The 21,154-nt window shown below is 42.0% G+C and overlaps 1 protein-coding gene and 1 pseudogene across 1 annotated transcript in view; both read left to right on the forward strand.

Annotated features, from left to right (window-relative positions):
- LOC126456684 (uncharacterized) overlaps positions 1-21,154 on the forward strand; it is an 856,126-nt gene that overhangs the window by 346,328 nt on the left and 488,644 nt on the right. Inside the window, exon 2 of the mRNA XM_050092426.1 lies at positions 17,655-17,707. The gene's annotated coding sequence lies outside the window, so the exon portion shown is untranslated. The remainder of the gene's footprint in view (positions 1-17,654; positions 17,708-21,154) is intronic.
- LOC126458825 (5S ribosomal RNA) lies at positions 11,828-11,945 on the forward strand (annotated as a pseudogene).

Consider the following 21,154-nt stretch of genomic DNA (forward strand, 5'->3'; position numbering starts at 1 on the left):
ACGAGGTTACTAGAGATAGAGCCGTGCCCTTTACAGACGAACCATTGCGATATTTCCCTTAATCAATTCACGGAAATCACGGGAAACAACAAAAGACAAAAGCAATTGTCCACATTAGTCTTAGGCAGCTCCAGGATAAGATGAAACCTCGGCTACTACGACTTACCTGGTGCAAAACCAGAAATAATACAGATTACAGGGCTTCTTACACTCCGCACGACTTGTATCCGTGAGGGCCACATTCCGGCTGTAAATTTCAGTGGCTAAGCTGTAAGTGGGCTGTTTAGGTTTTTATGTTGGTAACGTCACGTAGCGCTCTGTATGAAAATCACTGGCTGTGCTGTGTGCAGTCTGTGGCTGGTTGGCATTGTTGGAATATTCGCTATTGTAGTGTTGGGCAGTTTGGATGTGAACAGCGCGTAGCGTTGCGCATTTGGAGGTGATTCGCCAGCAGTGGTGGATGTGGGGAGAGAGATGGCTGAGTTTTGCGAGCGGACGATCTGGTTCAAAATGGTGCAAATGGCTCTGAGCATTATGCGACTTAACTTCTGAGGTCATCAGTCGCCTAGAACTTAGAACTAATTAAACCTAACTAACCTAAGGACATCACACACATCCATGCCCGAGGCAGGATTCGAACCTGCGACCGTAGCGGTCGCTCGGTTCCAGACTGTAGCGCCCAGAACCGCACGGCCACTCCGGCCGGCGGACGATCTGGACGTGTGTCCATCATAAAGAGTAAATTTGTAATACTGTACATCATGAACTGATTATATATATATATATATATATATATATATATATATATATATATGATGACTTTTGAATATTATTGAGGTAAATACATTGTTTGTTCTCTATCAAAATCTTTCATTTGCTAACTATGCCGATCAGTAGTTAATGCCTTCAGTAGTTAGAATCTTTTATTTAGCTGGCAGTATTGGCGCTCGCTGTACTGCAGCAGTTCGAGTAACGAAGATTTTTGTGAGGTAAGTGATTCATGAAAGGTGTAGGTTATTGTTGGTCAGGGCCATTCTTTTGTAGGGATTATTGAAAGTCAGATTGCGTTGCGTTGCGTCAGTTTAGTGTTGATCAGAATAAGTAAAGAGAGAAATGTCTTGAGTACGTTCAGTTCTGCTCAGCTGTTTGGTAATCAAATAACGTAAGAGGTTTATCAGCACAGTAATTCATTAATTTTTCTAAGCGGAGGTTTCAAAGCCTACGGAGCAGACTAGTTTGCAGCGGGTATGCTGTTCCCGACCTTTTAGGTTTACTCAACTAAAGCTCACTTGTTCGCCGAGTGAAGCTTGAGACTGCTGTGAAAAAAATAAGGCATAACTTGCACTCGACGCAAAGCGTCTGACGACTTTGCGCGACTTTCTAAGGACAACTGCAGCTCTTTTCGCATCGTTCCGCAAGTTTCGAATCAAATGGAATGTCGCTGTGGCAACGCACGGACAATGAGCACAAGGCCAGCGCGTAGATCGTAATTAACTCCGCTCCAGCCAACTGCTGCTGTTTTTTACGCTGTGAAACAACGGTCTCTTTAGCCCGAAAGACCGGATTAATTTCAAGCGTGACGTGTTCAGTGAAACAGAGAGGTAATTTACTTTGCTACGTATTTCCAGTTATGTTTCCTATTTCTCTTAATATCTCCACTAGCCATTTAAACAGGAAAAAGTGACTTGTTTCAGGGTCGTACAGTTGTTATAGGTGGAAAGCATGTGATTTCAGCATGTAGACTGTGTACACCATACGGGATGACACAGTATTTTACTGATGTACGGTTCACAACGTCTTCCCGAAATGAGATCAGACAGCATTTATTTTAGAAAAATATGTATTTCGCTCTGTGATCCTTACCATTTCCTAGCGACACATAACTTTACACACGTGGCTAGTATTTCACGTTCCGTCCTGTGGCCCTTTCTCAGCACGGCTCGCAGCTGACGCGTTTTCTCATTCTGCAGCGGCTATGCGGCATTTGTCAGCCAATGAGGCGTGTGTGAGAGTACGAGCTCCAGATAAACAGGCAGTGAACGTGAGAGAATTCACGCCATCGAGATAGAATTTGCCATGCTCTGAATTCCATCCTCTATACTGTAACAGCGTGGTGTTTTGATTGAAGTTAGGTTTTGATCAACTATAACATTATGGCTATCCCTCTAACAGCCGCCTTTGGCACGCATATCACCTAGGTTCTACAAGAATCTACCATGTGGCTGGAAGTAAATGGCTATGGAAGTCCACGTGATTCCTGTATGTTATGGGGAGACGATTTGTAAGATAAGGGGCGATCGAAAAGTTTCCGTTCGCGGGCCATACTAACCCCGTTTCTACACTGAAGCGCCGAAGAAACTGATATATGCATGCGTATGCAAAAACAGAGATACGTAAACAGCCAGAATACGGCGCTGCGGTCGGCATCGTCTACACAGATAACCAAGTGTCTGGCACAGTTGTTAGGTCGGTTACTGCTGCTACAGTGGCAGGTTATCAAGATTTAAGTGAATCTGAACGTGGTGTTATAGTCGGTGCACGAGCGACGGGACACAGCATCTCCCAGGTAGCGATGAAGTGGGAATTTTCCCGTATGGTCATTTCACGAGTGTACCGCGAATGATAGGAATCCGGTAAAACATGAAATCTCCATCACTGCGGCCGAAAAAATATCCTGCAAGAACGAGACCAACGGCGACTGAAGAGAATCGCTCAACGTGACAGGAAAGTAAACCTTCCGCAAATTGCTGCAGATTTCAGTGCTGGGCAATCTACAAGTGTCAGCGTGCGAACCATTCAACGAAACATCATCGATATGTGCTTTCGGATCCTACGTCCCACTTGTGTACCCTTGATGACTGCACGACACAAGACTTTACGTCTCGCCTGGCCCCGTCAACAACGACTTTGGACTGTTGATGACTGGAAACATGTTGCCTGGTCGGACGAGTCTCGTTTCAAGTTGTATCGAGCGGATGGACGTGTACGGGTATGGAGAAGAACCTCATGAATCCATGGACCCTGCTTGTTAACAGGGGACTGTTCAAGCTAGTGGAGGCTCTGTAATGGTTTGGGTCATGTGCAGTTGTTTTGATATCGGACCCCTATTACGTCTAGATACGATTGTGACAGATGACAAGTACGTAAGCATCCTGTCTGATCACCTGCATCTATTGGTATCCATTGTGCATTCCGACGGACTCGGGCAATTCCAGCAGGACAATGCTACACCCCACGCGTCCATAATTGCTACAGAGTGGCTCCAGTAACTCTCTTCGGCTGCTGCCCACCGGACTCCCCAGAGATGAACATATTGAGCATATCTGGGATGTAACATGCTGTTCAGAAGAGATCTGCACCCCGTCGTAGTCTTACGTATTTATGAACAGCCCTGCAGGATTCATGGTGTCAATTCCCTCCAGCATTACTACAGACATTACTCGAGTTCATGCCAAATTGTGTTGCGGTACTTCTGCGTGTTCGCTGGGCCCTGTACGATATTAGGCAGGTGTACCAGCTTCTTTGACTCTTCAGTGTACATGTCTTTGCTTCTGTACCCGCATCGGAGTGCCGTTGGGTTTCATATACGCTGCAGTAACGTCCTCAAAGAGAAACTTTTTTGATCGTGCCTCAGATTTTAGCTGCCACACAATCGTAGGAGTGGATTACTGTAGAGCCGGCCGGTGTGGCCGTGCGGTTAAAGGCGCTTCAGTCTGGAACCGCGTGACCGCTACGGTCGCAGGTTCGAATCCTGCCTCGGTCATGGATGTGTGTGATATCCTTAGGTTAGTTAGGTTTAATTAGTTTTAAGTTCTAGGCGACTGATGACCTCAGAAGTTAAGTCGCATAGTGCTCAGAGCCATTTGAACAATTTTTGATTACTGTAGAACATTGAAGACTGTAAAACAACTGGAACCATTTTGTTTCTTAAATAATGATAACTCGATTTTGCTATTGTCGTTTGGAGAAGCGTCCTTTGGAGTTCTGATTCATATCCTGGATGGAGATTAGATTTAGCTACACGAAACGAGGGAACCAGATGTGAGAAAAAGTTCACTACACCGCAAATATTTAGTACTATTACGCATTCCTGTTCTGTGTTTGCTCGTTCTTTTGTTCGTTTGTCCGCTTACCTGTCCGTGGAACGAAGTTGCAGGTACAGAGGAATATTACAGTAGCAACACTTGGCCCTCTACTAAAAGTGAGAGAAAGTATTGTACTTGGCTGAGCGGAGGGAGAAAGGTGGAGATTCTGCGTTACTGTCGCGACTCATTTATTAATGTATTAGTGTTCTTAGCAACCGTGAAGTTACTGTCGCCCGTGTTTGTGTTGTGTGGTGTTGGCCCCGCTTTGTGCGACTGTGGCCTCAAATTAAGGAATAAAGTCAAACGCTATTCCGGCACATAGCCTACTCCTCTAGAAAAGTGCGGATGGGGGAGGCGAATTTGCGTCCCCAGCAGATCGCCTGATCATCAACGTTGCCTTATGTTCACTCACTAAGAAACGTCGAAGTAATTTAGCGGTATACGCTAGTGCACTGTCTGATTAGAAGCTATACGCCGCTACCCTGATCCTCATTTACTGACTAAATTGCGATCAGATGTTTTGTACGACAATTTTCCCAGTAGTGGCATTGGGCTTGGAGGTTGTGGACTGATCTGAACTCTGCAGGACACCCAGTAGGGTACATGTCTGCGCCGTGTAGACTTCCCCAGACACTCTCCTGCCCAATATTACAATGCCGATACAGCTGTTTATGGCGACGAACGTGCCATGATGCGGAGTAACCGACCAACAGAGACCTGAAGATGACCTGTAACGGCCATAATCATTTGCAGCTGCGACTCATATAAAATATTAACAATAATATCTCACTAAGACAATATTGCAGCCATTTTAAAACTGGATGGGGTATGCAGTAAAATGATATGAATGTTCATTCGTTCGATCGTCGCGTATTTTGGCCCTTAGAGGTTATCTACGGAAACGCTTGCGACCGCGAGATATTAAACAGTATACACAGTACTCATAAATCTTCTGTCTCCCAAAGACGTAATCTGCTACACCAGTGCGAGCCCGAACACCACAGGCAATATTTCGGAGACTGTTCAGAGATATTTTCCGAGTAATTTGGTAGAAGGGCCATGTGGTCTCCGGCGACATCACTCACGGAACTTTCTGTTGGTGACAATAATGCCTTCTTAACTCTTCTCGCTCAAGCTTGAATTCAGTGATACTCCGTTCTGCGTCTAGTTTATTTCTTCGGTAGTTTTAGGCATGCGTTAACAGAGGTACACAGCAGTTTTGATGAGTACATTTTGTAGGTTTTTTTCACTCTTGTGACTCTGCTTTCACAGAAATAGAAGTAGTGAGGTTAGAAATCCAAATAAATCGTAATAATATTGATCGTGGTTAGCACCGCAGCTGACACTAATGTTAATGATTAATTAACACCACGTCAGCTGTTATTTTAAACATATTTATGGCGTTGCGATCGCTTTCGTTCGTTGAACATCGTCAGGTCGCCGAGTTGTGCTAAAGCCATGACAAATGGTCTGGCTATTGTCTGTAATGTAAAGACCAAATCCACAGGCGCTCATCGTAAACAATCTGCCGACCGCCTGGAAGAAATATGGCGAGCAGACGCTGCTCGCCACACTTGTGCAGGCGGTCTGCACAATGTTTGTGATCAGTGTTTTTGGGTTTGGTCTTTACATTACAGACAATAGCCAGATCATTTGTGTAATGACTTCAGCACAACTCGGCAACCTGAAGACGTTCAATGAATGAAGCCGATCGTAACACAATAAACGACTAATAATACAGCTGCGGTGGTTTTCATTAATCATTATAATAAATCGTAATTACATTCTTATTCTGCAACGATCCTCCGAGGACCATAGGTGTCTCAGACCAAAATACTCAGAAATTATCGTGGAACAATCTCCGACAGTTTTGGAAACCTGACACTGTCAGGTGAAGGAGACACAGCGACCTGTACTATTTTTCACAAATTTCAATACCCTTCATCGCAATGTAACATGTAACATGCCTGACTCACCATCGCCCATCCCGAACCGCTAGGGTGTCGATCTTATATTGCAAAGTGTGTCGATCTTATACTATAGACATTTTTCGAAACACCCCCCCCTCCCCCCCCCCCCCCCCCGTGAGTGGGTGAAGGAGGAGAAGAAAGGTTTTTCGTAAAATACCGCTATTAAGACAACTTCGAAGCTAGAACTACAAAAACTGGTATTTGGTTTCTCTGCTGGAAGTTACAGAAATACGTGTTTCAACGTTTTTGGAAATTCAGCCATTAAAGGGGTGAAATAACAAGTGAAAATTTTTAAAAAAAGTTAAATACCAATGAAGCACTTTTAAAGCTACATTTATGGAAATCGGTATTTGGCTCCTTGGTTAGAAATTAAAAAAATACGTGTTTCAGTGGTTTTGGAAATAAGGGATGAAAATTTTTATGGAAATATTTCATTATGAAAAACAGTTAAAGCTAAATCTAAGAAAATTTGTATTTCCATTCTTGGTTAGAAATTTAAAAAATGCGTATTTTTGTGTTTTTGGACATTCAACCCATTAGGGGTGAAATAGGGGATCAACATTTTTATCGAAATATGTCATTACGAAATCATTTTTGAAACTAAATCTCCGAAACGCTGTGTTTGGCTCCTTGATTATAAATTAAGAAACACGTTTTTGTGCTTTTTCTTCGAGTTCCAACCTCAATGTTTTATGAAAACATTTAGTTATCGATATCAGAACATTCTTGAAGCTAAATCTACGAAAATCGGTATTTGACTTCTAAAGAAATATGTCTTAGAGGTTAAAAGTTTCTATGGAAATGTCAACACAAGAAGTCAGAAAGACTAACAAAGATCTCCGATTCCAGCTTCAAGAGTCGCTTTTTGGTCAGAAGTTCATCAGGAAAACACCATGTTCCTATCGCCTTAATTGGAGCGAAGAGTTCAGAAAATAATGCAGTTTGTGGGCAACATAAAAATTCGATTAAAGAAAAACTAATAATAATAATAATAATGTGTCCCGACCATATAGTGTACGTCAGCGAAGCAGTGTGTGCTAAGCTAGTAAATAACTAGATAACTGTGTCTCCTTCTCGTTGTATATGATTAAGGGGATACGGAATCACCTATCCCCGCAATGTTAATATATGCCTACTATAGGGAACATTTTCTCACAAACTACTGGAGACAGAGAGGTAAAAATTTTACTGTATGTGCATTCATATGTTACAACAATACTGAAACAACAGTTTATTGTCAAAGTATTTTCTTACAGAGATATTGTACATTTATTTTCAAGTAAATTTTTTCCATCGCTTTTTACTAGACTATCACCCCTAAGTCTTTTGTAAATCAAGTAATTAAAAAATCGTTGTTTCAGTATGTAATAGGGACCTATGTCACTACGTCATAAAAATTTCAGACTTCTAGGTTGACCAGTACCTGAGATAATGTTCCTAGATGAAGTAAAAAGTAAACTTACGGGAAACGGAGAAAGAAGATTAAAACATTCCTGATCCGTAGCTAATACCCCCTTCACAGTCTTCATAATCATCTTCAAGTCTTCTTTTGGCACCCCTCTGCACCTGTCTTGCTTTTTTCACTAATGTCTTGATTATATTATCAGCATGCCTTAGTCTGTGCTGATCTAAAAAGAACATAGCACGTACCGTACGGGAACCAACACACATACCCAACTTTTGAAGGACCTGGCATTTAGTTATATTTCCAAGATTGAAGGTTGCCACAGCATCATACACACCAAAATGTAGTGTATTAATTCCGACAAACACTGTTTTTGGGAGACGATGCCATATCACACTATTCAAGCACTCGTTGGGGTTCTGCGTTTTTCCGTGAAGACATTTCATCAGAAGACTTCTGTCAGCCAGATCTCTGAAAATGGGCTTTATTTCTGCCATGATGGCTGATGGTAGACTGTGGTGGTGAATGTATTTCTCTCCTGTTGTTAGTCCCCTATTGTATTTACACCAGCTGTTTTCACCTTTGGGGCACAAACCATGTTGTGGATGCTCATCCGTGGATGCGGTGTGGAAATATAAAGCCCATATAGCTCTCCTCATTTCTTCAAGATTGCCTGTATTTTGCCTGATTGCAAGGCCATAGCAGTTCTGAATGTGGTCTATTATGGAATCAGTCAATCTTCCTCTGCCATCCAAGGTTTTCCCATCATCTAGTTTTTTCCCTTTCATAACTGATTTTAACCTTCTCAGCCTGGCACCCATTCTCTTCTGCACATGTCCTATACATTCAAGTTTGCTTATATTTACACTGTTCCCATATGGTTTGCTTTCCAAAACTTCTTTGAATGCTTTAGAGTCACCATCTCCCAGATATTTGACATAGCGAACATTATACCACTGTGAAGAGTGATGAAAAATTTTCTTCACCCCAGCAACCTCCATGCCACCACTACTACCATAATAATTAGCAATACAGTCATCACTGTGTTCATTTTTCAGCCTGCCTGTGCACCTACAGTATTTAGACATTATTGCAACATCAATAACCTTGCCAGTATTAACACTAGGTTGCTGTTACACCACCATTGTTGGAGGTGTGGCCCCTTTTCTGCCACGTGCCATCAAACGCCACTGTGAGGTCACGACTGCCGTCATTTTCTTCCACTGCTTCTTCCACAGCAACCTGCATTGACTTCTGTGCTACATCTTCAACTGCAGATCCTAGTACATAATTGTAAGCTTCAAACTTTGAAGGTGCACTTGGAAGATTTAGAACACCACATAGCATATCACCAGCTGCTTTGCCCTTACCAATTGCTCGCAATCCATAAACTAACCTAATATTTACACTATAAAGTTCAGTTTTCTTGTATCCATTATTTACAGTTACTGAAACCGAACTTGGAAACTTACAGCTGTATTTACAAACACTGCATATTAAATTAAACTGGGCAGCCAGGCCAACATGGGATTCTACTTTCAGAGAAACGTTTCCATGACATTTTTTGCAGCACAAACTGTTTTCAAGAGCTTCACACAATATATTCGTATCAATGAGTTCAAAAACTTCATTCCCTCTATCAAGTAAATTATATTTCTCTTCCAAATCTCTTAGTTTTTTATGAGAAGCACTGTTTTCATTTGGTGTAAGTTCGTTCGGCAAATCAGTAATAAGTGGATTCACATTTTCCAACAGTGATGATGATGAACTGCTTTGCTTTGCTAATGAATCATTATTTCTTTTCTTTTGCCAGTTCACACGCTTTTTAAATACTTTTGCTTTAGCTCTAGGCATTTTCACTGCGAAAAATGAAGCACTAAATACGAAATAACCCAACAACAACTACTTTCTTATATCACACTGTTTACAAAACAGTCCCGCCACAAAGTCAAAGAGTAACTTGAGGAAACCAGAGAGAAACATTTTCGGGCAACTAGTGTATAAATAGTCGCTGGAAACCGGGATATTTGAATTCATGTCACTTTAAAGGTACTGCCAAAAAGTTCATGGTCAGCCACGAGAGACGTGTATAACTAAAGCGCAATACCCGATCTCACAAATATATAAAAATAAAATAGTTATAATTGTAGTAGGGCTATGTATGATACGTCATTTTAAAGAGGAAACATGGCAGAATATAATACGCCAATAAAAAAAATTCGATTTTTTAACCCAAAATCCGATTCCGTATCCCCTTAAGTGTAACTTTAACAAATTACTCATAGGAATGGTTTTTTGATGGCTGATATTATGTGATGCTTGTGGTACCAGTTACAACTACAGCACACTGAGGTGACAAAAGTCATGGGTTATCGATAGGGTGTACAGGTGGCGGAAGTATGGCGTACACAGAGTGTAGCAGGGCAGTGCATTGGCGGAACCGTCATTTGTACTGATTTGATTATCGTGTGCAGAGGTTTCAGACGTGGTTGTGGCCGCACCGTGGGACTTAACAGAGTTTCAACGCGGAGTGGTGATTGGTGCTAGACGCATGGGACATTCCATTTCGGATATCGTTAGGGAATTCAATATTCCGAGATCGAGATCCACAGTGTCAATATTGAGCCAAGAATATCAATTTCTACGCACTACTCCTCACAACTAACAACACAGTAGTCGACCGGCTCCACTTAACAACCGGTAACACCGGCGTTTCGGTAGAGTTGTCAGTGGTAACAGACAACCAACAGTGCGTGAAATAGCCGCAGAAATAAATGTGGGACGTAATAATAACGTATCGAGTAGGACAGTACGGCGAAATTTGGTGTTAATGGGCTATGGCAGCAGACGATCGACGCGAGTGCCTCTGCTGACAGCGCGACATCGCCTGCAGCGCCTTGCCTGGGCTCGTGTGACGGTATCGTTTGGACCCTAGGCGGCAGGAAAACCGTGACATGATGGTCAGATGAGTCCAGACTTCAGTTTGTAGGAGCTGACGGTAGGGTTCGAGTTTGGCGCAGACCCCACAAAGCCACGGACCAAAGTAGTCACCAGGGCACTGTGACCGAGCGAGGTGGCGCAGTGGCCAGCACACTGGACTCGCATTCGGGAGGACGACGGTTCAATCCCGTCTCCAACCATCCTGATTTAGGTTTTCCGTGACTTCCCTAAATCGTTTCGGGCAAATTCCGGGCTGGTTCCTTTGAAAGGGCACGGCCGATTTCCTTCCCAGTCCTTCCGTAACCCGAGCTTGGGCTCCGTCTCTAATGACCTCGTTGTCGACGGGACGTTAAACACTAACCACCTATCTACCTACCTACCTACCAGGGCACTGTGCAAGCTGATGGTGGTTCACAGTGGTGTGGGCTGTGTTTACACAGAATGGACTGGATCCTCTGGCTCGACTGAACCGACCCTTGGTTGGAAATGGTTATGTTCGGCTACTTCGAGACCTCTGGCACCAATCCATAGACTTCATTTTCCCGAACAACGATGGAACTTTTATGAATAATAAAGCGACACGTCTCTAGGCTACAGTTTGTTGTGACTTGGCGAGACAGCCAAGCCACTACGAGGTAGCCGAAAGGCACGCGTTTAAGCTCACGCAGGCTGGCGTGAGGTCTGGAACAGTTAAAGGAGTTGAGTCTATTAAAAAAAGTACGTAGCTTCTGGAATACTTAACTTTAATCCATAATTGGTGAACATCGGTCTGACGGTACATGCATCACAAGATAAATAGCAAATGATAATGGCGCCTTGCTAGGTCGTAGCAAATGACGTAGCTGAAGGCTATGCTAACTATCGTCTCGGCAAATGAGAGCGTAATTTGTCAGTTAACCATCGTTAGCAAAGTCGGCTGTACAGCTGGGGCGAGTGCTACGAAGTCTCTCTAGACCTGCCGTGTGGCGGCGCTCGGTCTGCAATCACTGGCAGTGGCGACACGCGGGTCCGACGTATACTACCGGACCGCGGCCGATTTAAAGGCTACCACCTAGCAGGTGTGGTGTCTGGCGGTGACACCACACAGTTAATCGCAATTGGTTTGAAGTACGTTGTAGACAGTTCGAACGAATGCTTTGGGCACCCAGATCGCCGGACAAGAGTTCCACCGAACATTCGTGGGACGTAATGGAGAAGTCAGTGCGTGTCCAAAATCCTGCACCGGCAACGCTTTCCCAATCAGGGACGGGTATGGACGCAGCATGGCTCAATAAATCCGTAGGGGACTTCAAACAGTATGTTGAGTCCACGTCACGTCGAGATGCTGCAGTACGTCGGGCAAAAGGAAGTGAGATACGATAAAAAAATTTGGTACCTCTAAATGTAGTTGCATATGTAGAACTAATTCCAGTAATATTAATATTAACGGCAACGGCCTTGCCGCAATGCATACACCGGTTCCCGTGAGATCACCGAAATTAAGCGCTGTCGGGCGTGGTCGGCACTTGGATGGGTGACCATCCAGGCGGCCATGCGCTGTTGCCATTTTTCGGGGTGCACTCAGCCTCGTGATGCCAATTGAGGAGCTACTCGACCGAATAGTAGCGGCTTCGGTCAAGAATACCATCATAACGACCGGGAGAGCGGTGTGCTGACCCCACGCCCCTCTTATCCGCATCCTGCACTGGGGATGACACGGCGGTCGGATGGTCCCGGTAGGCCACTCGTGGCGTGAAGACGGAGTGATTTTTTTTTAATATCAATATTAAAACTATTCATGTGTGTGTATATATCTTGTAATGTGACTCGTTCCACATCATATCGATAAAATAACCGTGAAAATGATCTACGGAACATGATATAACTAGACTAAACTAATCTGTCACCTCACTGTATGGTTTGTGATTGTGGGTCAACCGAAACCGATTATCTAGTTACTGTTTGGCTGAGTTGGGATCAGAACTATTACAGTTTGTAGCCGCGCAATTTCGTCGGTTTAGTCTGGCTTGGCCCTGTATAGGTGCGACCTTATTCGGCAGCCTCGCTTGCTGCTGCGTCACTTCCGCGTGACGCGTGCCCGTTGCCCAGCGTCCCGGCAGAAGTGCCGCTCGGGCTCTGTTCAGAACGCGAATCCGGGTCGAGCGGTGCGCGCTAGCGCGCCGCGGCGCCGCTCCGTGCGTCGTACCACGCCGCTCGTCAAATGTCACCGGCCGCATCGCGTAGCATCTCTGGAGGCCGACGTGACAGCCGTCTCTGACGTTAGCCGGCGGTACTGTACAGAGTTGAGGTCCGGTAGTTTTGGTACAGTACATAAATGACGTAGTAAGTGGTAGGACTACCGGTAGAATTGGTAGCACTGGTAGGGAAAGAAACTGCCGAATCTGTGGGAGATCGGCTGGGAGCTGACGACTTGTCTTTGTTTTTTGTCTGTTTCTTTGTTCTGCACGTAACTTCGTTCAGCTTCACTCCATTGTGTATTTTACATCCTTACAAAATATAAATTGATTATCATAAGTAATAAAAAGTAGTTGTTCACGTACCTCCTGCGCTTTTATGTAACCGAAGCAATTACTCTTTATGAACAAACACGAAAAATAGGTACGAATATCGTCATTATTTTGTATTCAATAAAACATTCGTCGCGTTCACAGTCAAGAGTCAAGAGTTTCCCATTATTGATGAGTGCGGCAGTTGTTTAGCAACAACAAAAACATGTTTTATGTAAGCTCGACAATCTACTGAAGGGATGTTTGATACTTCCTTTTCGCTTTTTTTATTTTACTTTTTTTTGAGGAAGTTGCTTTTTCTAGCTTTATATGGTAAATGTGTTTTTTTTTTCCTTACAGAGTTCATCTGTTTCATATTAGAAATCAACAATGAGTAAAAGGTAAGAAGCCCGTTACAGGGTGGGCTTGTAGAGGGTAGGTAGGGTTGACAGGACGAATCAAATACTAGTAAGGACACAAGTTTAGTAAAATGCCTTGAAACAAAATACAGAAACAATGAGATTTAAAAAGTTTGCATAAACACATGAAAAATTTGAAAATTGCAATAAAATGTTTTGTGAAATGATTTGTCTAAGAGTAAGAAATGGAACAGATTAGAGAAACATTTGACGCACCTCGTTTGCTCCACAGGATTTCGCGCATCATTCAGAGGCGCCAAAAATGTTCTTTAATCTATTTTATTTCTTACTTTTAGACAAATCATTTCACAAAACATTTGACCTGTTTTTTCAATTTTTCTTTGTATTCTCTTTCGTTCATAAGCCTGTCTTACTGACACATCATTTCCTTTCAAAATGTCTTCTGTTTTTCATTCGAAGGAAACACTTTTCACATTTAAAAATGGCACACCACTGTAGCTTTTTAAGAGCCAAATAACTATGTCGTGAACAGATGCACTTTCTGATACCTTATTTACATAGCTAGTAGTCTCTTTATGTGAATTATTTCTTACCCTGAAACCCCTAATTAAGTTTTTCTTTATTATCGTGATTACTTAAGAGTAAATAATTTTTTATTGTACATTATTTTCAAAACTAGACTCACACTGATCGATCTGATAACCCATATGTCGGTTCCCCACTCTTAAAAAAATTGTTCAAACGGATCTGAGCACTATGGGACTTAAATTCTGAGGTCATCAGCCCCCCAGAACTTAGAACTACTTAAACCTATCTAACCTAAGGACATCAAACACATCCATGCTCGAGGCTGGATTCGAACCTGCGACCGTAGCGGTCGCGCGGTTCCGGATTGTAGCGCCTAGAACTGCTCAGCCACTCCGGCCGGCTCCCACTCTTCGCTCAGCTACGAAAATTCGAACAAAGTCCTATTGTGTAATTTGTAGAGAGTGTTATTTCGCTGCGCTAAAACTTTTGATGCGTAAGAGAAAGCATCCTGTAAAGTAATACGGAAAAAGTAAAGACAACAGGCGACGCTCAGAAGATTTTGATGAAAGAAGTGCCGAGCGTGGAAAGCCAGCGATGGCAAACAAGTGGAATCAGCAACTGTTAACAATTTCTCTTTCATACACATCATCTACGTTCGTGTGCAACATGATCGTCTTCGTCAAATTTTTTAGGTAGAATAAAATATTTCGAGTGACGATACCCTTTTCCCACTAGACCGCTGAACAAATTTTTGTGGTCATTCAATTTGAAACAGCTGTTCAACATGCGTTAGCATCATTTTTAATTATTTGATGGAGGCAGCAACGCCTCTGTTAGATTTCGCCGTCTTTCTTCTCCTTGGCTCACGTTACCCCTTGCTATTAGCGACGTCTACGTTTAATGACAACCGCTGTGCCGGACAGGAGGTAATTGAAGCTAGTCTAAAGTTGCGTACGTACATTTTTCCTGTGATATCTCTTCCCGTCATCTGAAGACTGTTGCGAATATTTCTTCTGAGCTTTTCTGGCGAGTGAAACTGCGGTTACATTTGGCGACATGAGCGAAGGGAGTGATTAAAATGATTTAAAGCTTTAAAGATTCCACGATTATAAGAGATTACACTGTTTCTAAGAAAGCTTATCTTTATGAGAATACTATGACGAAACGGAAGAAGCGTAAAATTGTTTGCCGAATGCGGTTGTGCTTACGAAATAAAAATTATATTTTGCACAGTATTATAGTTTTTCTAAATAAAGGACCGTATCTCTTTCTCTCTCCCCGTACACATTTGCTGTCTCCATCTGCCTCCATATTTACCTCCTGCTCTCCCGCTGTTTCTCTGACCCATCCTCATTTTCGCTTTTTGTCTTGTGGCACCCGTCCACCTGCCCCCATTATCACGTACCCAAATTATTACTCTCCTGTGTCTTTGTTTTAAGATTGACCCGTTACTGTCCAGAAGCGAGATACAAATACCAGCTTGCCACTCAGATTAAGTTTAGCCTAAATCATTTCCGGAGAACACAACTCACTCCTTGAATAATTAAGCAAGCTCATCAATTCCAAATCGCTGTGAACAGTTTTTTCAGTCCTACCAGGAGAGACCAATTCATACCTCTACTATGTTACGTCGACAACAATTGTGGGAGGAAGAAGAAGAGGAGAGAGTTTGCGGTTCAAGGCGATTAGGTTAGACTTATGACAAGAATGATTGTTTCCAAAACTAGCGACAGAGTATCACATCTGACTTCATACAGCATAGCGTCTTCTGTTTTGTTGAAGTGCTGGAAAATTATGTTTCACTATTAGTTCGTCCACAAATTTCAGGAATGTTTACAACACAGTAGTCCTTCTTTTTTTTTCTCCGCGTTATCAGACTAAGGTTAGTAAAACTAGACCAGAAATTTTGTATCAAACACTAATCTTAACATTATACAACACCTGGTCCACCTATTGAGAATTTTTCGTTGCACTATAGAGCATGTTTTGTTAATTCGCATAACCAAACAGGCTGAACCAGAAAAAGTGCCGATACTGCTTCATTCAGCAATCACTGGCAGAACTCAACGTGAGAAGATTATTCTGAAAGCTTTATTTCGTCCACAAAATAAATATTTGAATAATAAAGATGCAGGTCTTTTTTCGTAATGTACAGACACAAAGCTCTCTTCATTCCCATTTTCACAGCTGACCCAGTCGCGATTTCTTGGATTCTTTTGCAGTCCGCCTTTCACTTTAGTAGCACTTCGTGATGTTCGGATTTTCTCGGTTTTTTTTTAATGATATATTTGCTATTTGAAATACTTTGTCCCAAAATCATGAACAAACTTCTGGCGTCAGTTTTATTTTGGTCACCCTGTAAGAATTAGGAGAGAATAGTTGCTACATTTTACTTACGTGAAAAGCTGTTTTTCTCTGGACTCGACCGTAGCGTTCAGCAAAAATAACAAACCAGTCTTCTCACATATGATATCTTTTTTACAAATATTTGAACTTATGTATTCACGAGTAGCATCAACTATTTGTAAAAATGAAGTACTAACAAAGTTTCAATTTGGTTTTCAGAAAGCCTTTTCAACTGAAAATGCTATGTATCCTTTCACTGATCAAACATTAAATGCATTGAGTAACCAAACACCACCCAACGGGATATTTTGTGATTCCTCAAAGGCTTTTGATTGCGTGAATCATGAAATTCTTCTAGATAAGCTTTAGTATTGTGATGTTAGTGGGACAGAGCACAAATGGTTTAATTCATATTTATGTGGAAGAATGCAAAAGGTTGAAATTAACAGTACAGATAGTCTGCAAAAAGCAGCAGAGTTCTCTACCTGGGGAGATATCAAGAATGGTGTCCCACAGGGTTCAGTCTTGTGTCCATTATTGCTCTTAATATATGACTTGCCACTCTATATTCGTGAATATGCAAAGCAAGAATCAGCTGAGGGAATTGTAAATAAAGTCTTTCAGAAAATAATTAAATTGTTATCTGCAAATGGACTCTCACTAAATTTTGATAAAACATAGTATATACAGTTAAGTACAGTAAATAGCATAACACAATTGATAAGTAGAGACTATGAACAGAAGTCTGTTACTAAGGAAGAATATTCAAAATTTATGGGAGTGTGCATTGGTGAGAAATTGAGTTGTAAGAAACACATCCATGATCTGCTGAAACCATTAGGTTCAGCGACTTATGCATTTGGGTTATTGAAAATTTTGTTGAGGAACATATCAGTAAATTACCCTACTACGCCTATTTTCATTCACAGCTTTCATATGGCATCATATTTTGGGACAATTCATCATTAAGAGTAAAAGTATTCATTGCACAAAAGCGTGTAATCAGAACAATAGCTGGAGTCCAACCATGATCACTTTTATAGACATTTATTTAAGGAACTCGGGATATTCACAGTACCTTCGCAATACATATATTCACTTATGAAATTTGTAATTAATAATCCACCCCAATTCAAAAATAATAGCTAGGTGCATAGCTGTAACACTAGAAGAAAAGATGATATTCACTATTCCGGGTTAAATCTGACTTTGGCACAGAAAGGGGTGAATTAGGCTGCCACAAAAATCTTCGGTCATTTGCCAAATAGCATTAAAAGTCTGACAGACAGCCAACCAACATTTGAAAACAAATTAAAAGAATTTCTGAGTGACAACTACCTCTATTGAAAAATGAATTTTTAGATAGGCCTATGAAGTAGCAACTGTAAAAAAAAAGTGCGAAGTGACACGTTCCACATCATTACGAAATGTCGTTTCATGATATATGGAACAAGTATTAATGCATGTATGTATGAACGACACGCGGTGACGCTTGATTTCTGCTGCTGTTTCAGGTTTCCAGACATCGTATCGTAACGGGAAGCTAGCAGCAGCCTACTGCTGTAAGGTAAGTACATCTGTTTTTTGTTCCTAGAGTTTAGCTTTCCTAGAGGTCTAAGGATAATCAAATTTGATTTCAATGAACATCGTCTTTACGTTGAAAGAGTTGCCTTCGGAGTGTTCTCCAGATATAATCTCACTAGTGATAAGTATTTTCAACGACCCGGTTTAGAAACTGGGAAATGCGATTAGAAATTACCTGATCCAAACACGAAACCAAATCTTACCTATTTGACAATTAAAATACATAAATAGGTTGGCGGTGTCATTTACAGAGAGAGAACGAAGATTTTATGCAACACTTCTCTTCTTCTTACGTCCGGAGTTTCAAAACGTTGTCCGTTGCAGGAATGAAAACTTTCGCTTTCAACCGGTCGACGTCTAACGTGAGTCACAGAGTTACTGCTTTAGTAATGGCTGAATGAAACGAGTGTCTCCAGGTGCTCTTGCGTGATGTCCCTTTCCTAGTGTCGTAGGTTGTAGCTCGTAGTCAGACGTGATACAGCAGGTTGGAAAAACGTTCCACGCTTTACTTCGGCAGTTTCTGTTTACAGTGTGGACGCTAAGAAAATATGACTGTATCACGCCGTGATGTTGCGATAGGCGTAGATAATTTGTACTGTTTCCGCGACAAGTGGACCTATAGCAGATTTGTTGTTGAATGCTTGGCATAGTCCTTTGACCCGTCAAGTATGATGGTGTGTACTTGACGCCGGTCGTGCTGTAAGAAAAAGACAAAGTAGATATCGTAAGGAAATGAAGTTCAAGATTTTCAAGATTCCATCTTCACCGAAATGGAGACAACTGTGTATGCCGTTGTTTAGTCTGTGTTCTTAATAACTGCTCTGGGGAGAAATGTGAAGCCAGCAAAACTAATGGCCGTGACCATGTTCCTGAGAAAGATCCAAAAATGGTTCAAATGGCTCTGAGCACTATGGGACTTAACATCTGTGGTCATCAGTCCCCTAGAATTTAGAACTACTTAAACCTAAGTAACCTAAGGACATCACACACAACCATGCCCGAGGCAGGATTCGAACCTGCGACCATAGCAGTCGCGCGGTTCCGGACTGAGCGCCTAGAACCGCTGGACCACCGCGGCCGGCTGAGAAAGATTAAGCAGTGGTAAAGAGAGACTGGGTTGATACTTCGGAGGAGCTCTGTTCGAATACTCATCCAACCATCCTTCGTTACATTTCTTGTCGTCTTTTTTAAGAACTTCAGATTAATGCAGATTTTTGTAAATAGCCACTGTGTACTTCTTTACCCATTTTTGTCCCACCTCGAGCTGATGATAAACTCATACACCCTTTTCTCAATGCCGTAATCCTGGAACGTACTCTATCATAGTGGGGTAAAATTTGTGCACGGGAAGCAAGTAGGTAGTGCTTCGCACTTTGTGAGCAGCACATGAGTTTCTCGTAGTATAGACCATAATTTTTAGTACTATTACAAATTAAGCAAATGAGAAGCGTAGTCTCCTACATGTTTCAATCTTATTGCCAGTGAAATACAGTACGTTGTCTTTTGACATTTTCAAATACGAAGACAGACCATCTGTTATTTTAAAATGCATGGTTAAAAAGGTTAGGTCAGTATCGCTAAAATTCCTTTATTGATGACTAGTCTCAGCCCCTCGACGAGCCATCTTCTTATCAATAAAGATTATTACTTAATTCAGTGCGAATAAGGCATTATACATAGTTCACAATCTGTTGAGCTGAATCGCTCTTGTTGCCATGTACACGCTAAATAAGGTAAAGTACAGACAAGACGACTTACTTTAGTGAGTATGTGACCACATCAGATTGTGACAAAGTGTGTTGTTGTTGTGGTCTTCAGTCCTGAGACTGGTTTGATGCAGCTCTCCATGCTACTCTATCCTGTGCAAGCTTTTTCATCTCCCAGTACCTACTGCAACCTACATCCTTCTGAATCTGCTTAGTGTATTCATCTCTTGGTCTCCCTCTACGATTTTTACCCTCCACGCTGCCCTCCAATACTAAATTGGTGATCCCTTGATGCCTCAGAACATGTCCTACCAACCGATCCCTTCTTCTGGTCAAGTTGTGCCACAAACTTCTCTTCTCCCCAATCCTATTCAATACTTCCTCATTAGTTACGTGATCTACCCATCTAATCTTCAGCATTCTTCTGTAGCACCACATTTCGAAAGCTTCTATTCTCTTCTTGTCCAAACTATTTATCGTCCATGTTTCACTTCCATACATGGCTACACTCCATACGAATACTTTCAGAAATGACTTCCTGACACTTAAATCAATACTGGATGTTAACAAATTTCTCTTCTTCAGAAACGCTTTCCTTGCCATTGCCAGCCTACATTTTATATCCTCTCTACTTCGACCATCATCAGTTATTTTGCTCCCCAAGTAGCAAAACTCCTTTACTACTTTAAGTGCCTCATTTCCTAATCTAATTCCCTCAGCATCACCCGACTTAATTAGACTACATTCCATTATCCTCGTTTTGCTTTTGTTGATGTTCATCTTATATCCTCCTTTCAAGACTCTGTCCATTCCATTCAACTGCTCTTCCAAGTCCTTTGCTGTCTCTGACAGAATTACAATGTCATCGGCGAACCTCAAAGTTTTTATTTCTTCTCCATGAATTTTAATACCTACTCCGAATTTTTCTTTTGTTTCCTTTACTGCTTGCTCAATATACAGATTGAACAACATCGGGGAGAGGCTACAACCCTGTCTTACTCCCTTCCCAACCACTGCTTCCCTTTCATGTCCCTCGACTCTTATAACTGCCATCTGGTTTCTGTACAAATTGTAAATAGCCTTTCGCTCCCTGTATTTTACCCCTGCCACCTTTAGAATTTGAAAGAGAGTATTCCAGTCAACATTGTCAAAAGCTTTCTCTAAGTCTACAAATGCTAGAAACATAGGTTTGCCTTTCCTTAATCTTTCTTCTAAGATAAGTCGTAAGGTCAGTATTGCCTCACGTGTTCCAGTGTTTCTACGGAATCCAAACTGATCTTCCCCGAGGTTGGCCTCTACCAGTTTTTCCATTCGTCTGTAAAGAATTCGTGTTAGTATTTTGCAGCTGTGACTTATTAAGCTGATAGTTCGGTAATTTTCACATCTGTCAACACCTGCTTTCTTTGGGATTGGAATTATTATATTCTTCTTGAAGTCTGAGGGTATTTCGCCTGTTTCATACATCTTGCTCACCAGATGGTAGAGTTTTGTCAGGACTGGCTCTCCCACGGCCGTCAGTAGTTCCAATGGAATATTGTCTACTCCGGGGGCCTTGTTTCGACTCAGGTCTTTCAGTGCTCTGTCAAACTCTTCACGCAGTATCATATCTCCCATTTCATCTTCATCTACATCCTCTTCCATTTCCATAATATTGTCCTCAAGTACATCGCCCTTGTATAGGCCCTCTATATACTCCTTCCACCTTTCTGCTTTCCCTTCTTTGC

The sequence above is a fragment of the Schistocerca serialis genome, chromosome 2 (assembly GCF_023864345.2).
Source record: "Schistocerca serialis cubense isolate TAMUIC-IGC-003099 chromosome 2, iqSchSeri2.2, whole genome shotgun sequence".
Classification (NCBI taxonomy): Eukaryota; Metazoa; Arthropoda; class Insecta; order Orthoptera; family Acrididae; genus Schistocerca; species Schistocerca serialis.